This window comes from Geospiza fortis, unplaced genomic scaffold (genome assembly GCF_000277835.1).
Source record: "Geospiza fortis unplaced genomic scaffold, GeoFor_1.0 scaffold112, whole genome shotgun sequence".
NCBI lineage: Eukaryota > Metazoa > Chordata > Aves > Passeriformes > Thraupidae > Geospiza > Geospiza fortis.
In genome coordinates this window covers 24,537,404-24,542,308 of record NW_005054298.1, presented here as the reverse complement: position 1 = coordinate 24,542,308, position 4,905 = coordinate 24,537,404, and the positions used below count along the sequence as shown (strand labels likewise).

General features: G+C 41.0%; 1 protein-coding gene across 5 annotated transcripts in view; it reads left to right on the top strand.

Moving 5' to 3' along the window:
• The first annotated feature begins 3,566 nt into the window (after positions 1-3,566).
• CARF (calcium responsive transcription factor) overlaps positions 3,567-4,905 on the top strand; it is a 29,770-nt gene continuing 28,431 nt past the window's right edge. For all 5 annotated transcript variants that reach the window (XM_031057803.1, XM_031057794.1, XM_031057801.1 and 2 more), the window contains exon 1: positions 3,567-3,691. The gene's annotated coding sequence lies outside the window, so the exon portion shown is untranslated. The remainder of the gene's footprint in view (positions 3,692-4,905) is intronic.

Here is a 4,905-nt window from a genome sequence, read left to right as displayed (position 1 = left end):
GTGCTCGGGCTGTGCCGCGCTGTGTTGGGGCTGTGTCCGGGCTGTGCCAGCTCTGTGTTGGGGCTGTGCTCGGGCTGTGCCGCGCTGTGTCCGGGCTGTGCCCACGCCGTGCCGGGCTGTGTCCGGGCTCTGCCGGGCTGTGCCCGGGCCGGGCAGTGCCCCGTGTGCCACTCGGGGTCGCTGGAGCGGTGGTCTCTGCTTGGAGTCACTCGGGTTTTTTTTCTCTGCATGTCAAGCGACACACCCACAATAAACTGCCTACTAGAAGTAATAAACCCATCGCGCGGTGGACTTAAAAAGAAGCTGTAAGTGAGTTTGGTGTTCTGGGAGAAGGCTGCTTGTGTGAGGACATGCTGTGTGCTTGCGGCGCTGTTTATAAATTTTTTCCCCCACTTTTTTGACAGTCCTTCGTGGCCTCTGGGGAACACCCGGGGTTTCGCTGAGTGGTGACTCGGTGTTGGAGCGGGCGGGTGCTGGGTGTTTGCTGTTTCGTGAGACTCGGAAATCTCATCTATTTCTTAAGCATACTTCACAGACCTAGCGTTGTTTGTCAGAGAAATTGACACAGGTGCATTTTCCAGTTATTGGCGTTGTCTACCAAAAACTGACTTGAGAAACCTTTTATGTATGAGTCCCCAGATCTTCTCTGTATTCTTAACAGCATGTGCCTCCTCTTCCATGATAGAGATAATGCTAAATCTCAAACCTGGTACAAGTTGACAAAGCTGATTGTAACTCCTTTACTGGGGAGTATCACTATGCCCTAATTTCCTCCCTGATACGTTTTGCTGTGATTCACGCCCTTGTGAATTTGTGCCACTGGGAATGGTTGTAGAGAAATGCCCTCAGAGACAGCTTCTTCAGACAGCAAATTTTGATTGCTATGCAGTTATCTGAAGTCTTATAAAACCTCTACAACATCTTGCAGAAAACTCAAAAGAGGTTGATGGTGAAGCATTCAATTGTATGTATTTTCTGTTAAGTATAACCAACACCCTGCATACAGTGCTCATGTGGTTATCATGTTTGCCTCTGGTAGCAGTTTCTGTGGCTGCTTGCTGTCTTTGTAAAGGTGAACCTGGGACAACAATGGCCGTAGATTTCCCTTTACTTGGGAAAAGTGCTTCCTAAATGGAAGCACGGTGAAGGAAATAGACCTGTGGCACTAAAATACACTAACGTGTTGGAAATGGCCTTGGAATGCTGGACTCGGGAAGCAGCCTATTAAAGTGGTGGGGAGTGGAGTTGTGTTAAGGCTAAAGCTGAGGCACGGAGAGCGGCCTGTGTGCTTTGAGGATGCAGCTCTTGTTCCCACTGTACACTAACATTAAACTTCCACATTTCTCCTTCAGCCAGCTGTTAAACGTGTGATACCCTGGTGTTACAGTGGGAATTTTTGTGGCGCTCACTTAATGTTTATGAAATGATACTTACATGTTATTTACACGTTCCTGACAAAATATCCCTATACTTATGTATACATAAATATACAGGATTTAACTCTCCTGTTTGGGGAATTGGTAGGCAATATTTTTACAACCATAAGATCTATTAACTGTGCATGTACTTGTACACCTCTGTAGAAGCATATTTCTTTAAGAAAAAAATAATAATTTTTGTTTGTGGTTGCACACAAGCACTTTGGTTAACGAAACCTGGATGGTTAAACCATGAAGCTGATTTTCCAAGTGATGTGTGTGCCAGTGGTTTGCCTGGGTTACAACAGTGATCAGACAAAATCATGGGGCAAAATTGTACCACAGGGATTATTTTAAACACAATTATAAAATATATGGGCTGCTTATGAAAGGAAGCTGGATAAATATCACTGTGTATTTACCTTACTGCTGGATTTTTCCCCCTGAGCTTTGTTATTAACTATTGTTAGCTACAGGATGTTGGGCTGCTGGGGTCATTGGTCTGTCCCCATAGAGCTGTCCTTGTGTTCTGTTGTTGGGTTCCAGCATGCTCAGAGTCGGTGTTATCAGTATCTGGAACAACCTCAGTTTATCTCAGAGAACTAACTGTGCTGCTTTTGCAAAACTGCCGTCTCTTCTTTACATCTTTGAACTGAGAGGAAATGGTTGAGTGATGATGAAATCTAGCTTTCTGGTTTTTTTTTCCACTTGCTGCTAAGATGCTTCAGACATTTTAACTGAAACATCTTATAATTGTTCTCAGATCCAAAGCTCAAAAATATTTGGTAAACATGAGGTAACTTCATTTGGAACTTGGTCTGGAGTGTCATCACTTGAAAATTGAATGGAAAAATAAATCTGCTTTAGATTAAAGTATTAATATATTGAGCATATGAGCTGCTTAACTTCTCAATGTTGTTTGTATCAGCAGGATGCTTTATTCAGCTTCAAAAGCCAAGGAGATGTGGATTTACTTTGCCTTTGTGTCCTTTATACCTCTGCAAAGCAGAATAAATCTGTACTTTAAGAGTTGTACAGTTCTTTTGAAGTTACTCTCTAGCCTGTTACAGTCTCCTTGCAAAAGCTGTAAACAGTTGAAATGCCACAGCCAAGAGGGTCCATCTTGAGGAATTTGCTTGCGTGGTGTGGTGAAGAAGATACAGCTGGTAGGAGTCATATGCTAATATAATGCAGCCTGTCTTTAAAATAAAATACTGAAGGGAAAAATCGTGACCACCCTTCCCCCTCCTGCACCCCAAACTTCAGGAGTTAAGTTTTCTTCTATTCAGCTGGGTATGTTGTGTGTGTAGTCTTTTATATGTTAACTCTTGTTAGGCAGGGGCCAAGTTAATTGTCATTTTGTCCTGCTGCTTGTGAATGTTTGGGATTGGTTGCTGCTTTAAAGGGTGTGCTGTGTGCATGAGAGCATTGTCTTGTGGATGTGGCAATTCACTGCCCAATATTATCTGTCTGTTTGAAGGTTTGTAATGGGCAGTTGAGTGTCTTGAAGCTTCCTTGGGCTAGGAGGTAGATCTCTGGAGTGCTGGGAACTCTGTCTTTTTGTCATTCACCACGTGATTAATGCCAGATTTTGTTTTACATATCTGGAGGTTTTTTCTGCCCAAAGCATACCACTGTAGACTAACAATAGTAATTTTATTTCTTTTACATGCTCTCTTATAAGCCTTTAAAACAAATTGATTTACTTCAAGATGTCTGCATGACAGAGTTGCATAATGCAAATTCTGTCTGGTGATTATGGAAGAAGGTGACTAATGTATTTATAAAGCACTGCTGGCATGTGCTTAAATATCAAGTGTTCTCTGGATGTGTGTGGTTGTTAGTTCAGTGCTTTTGGACATATTCAGATGAAAATCGTGGGAGGGTGTATGTGTGTTTTGTATCTGTGTATGCAATGACAAATCAAGCAAATTGTCTCATATAAAAGGCTAAGCTCTACTCCTGGAGCAACACACTGGAATTTTTCTGCAGTGAGTAATAATGTGATAAGGAGGCAAGGATTTCTGGAGAGCTTTGCTGTTATCTTGCAACAGCATTAGAACTTGTAACACTTAGTTTGTAAGACCGGAAGACAACACCTGCGGCAATCTCCTGGCAGAAGGCTAAAATGAACTTTTATAACCTTTTCAGGTCACCTTGTAATGGAAGAGAGTGGAGCTGGCCATGATATTGCTATGGAAGGATCTAATGATTTGTTCATAGGCAGCTGTAATGGTACAGGAGAGTCAGAAACAAATGATCAGATTTTTCAGGTGAGTTATGAATGCTTTGTCCTTGTAGATGCTTCCTTTACATCCACTCAGATGGATTTAAAATATGCTATTTCATCAATGCAGGGGTTTTTTTTCTTGCCTTTAGAGTAATACATCATGTCTTTTAAGAATGTACATCCTTCCCTTGGATTCCTGTGCCATTCAGTTTTGAACTGATGAATATCCAGATGTTACATGTAATGACAACCTTCAGTAATAATGTCCTGCTATGGTGCTGAAGAAATGCATGTTTTATTTTGTTAACTCTTTTAAAAAGAATGCTTTATGACATGTGTTGGAGTAGGAGAGGGTCAGAACAGGTGAAAATGAGGTGGCATTGCTTAGTGACCAAATGTGACAGATAAAGAGTCCAGGGACTCAGGACACCTGTGTATGTATTGAGGGAGAGGAGTCTTTCGTGTATTTTTTATCAGATATTGCCAGGTCTTCTTCTCTGGGGAGATTTCTGTGCATGAATCCTCTTCTGCAGAATGTTTTTCTGACATAAGATGTCATTCAGGTAGTGATTTACTTGTGTGCTTATGGTCTCTGCACAATGTCTTCAACACAACAGATACCACTTGTTTGGTGCTGCTTTTCTGGTGTAGTTCACCACAGACAGTTTCAGCACAGATGATTTATACCTGCAGAATTTTTGACGGGGTTATTTAGATCAAATCTGACTTTAGATAAAATTTAGAAACATTTTTCCTCATTCTTTGATTTGTAGTGTATTCATTTTGTTGCAAAAACATCAGAGTTGTTTGTGCAGTTGCTGCAAGAGAGAGAACAAATTGCAGCCCTTCTTGCATTAGCCAAATGACACCTTGACATGTTATTGTCACAAGGACTGCCTATTTTTCCATCATTTTAACATGCTTAATGTTTGTGTTGTCAGAGTTTCAACAAGACAAGCATTTGTGCCTATGCTCTTAAATTTAATGAAAATGGCATGTACTCTAAGACTTTGGTTCTGCTAACTTGATGAAGATACACTCTATTTTTTTAAGATTTTGAAAATCTGATTTTTGGCCTTATGCTGTACAATTCTTGGCCTTGAATTGGAGGTTGTATTGCCTGTGTTTCTTCTGTGGTAAAGACTTTTTAAAATGTGGAGAGATTTTTTTTCTTCATATCTAAGTGCATGTATGGAAAGGCCAAGTGGAATAGTATCTAGGATTTCAAATCAAGTTGGTGAATATTTTACAGTTTCG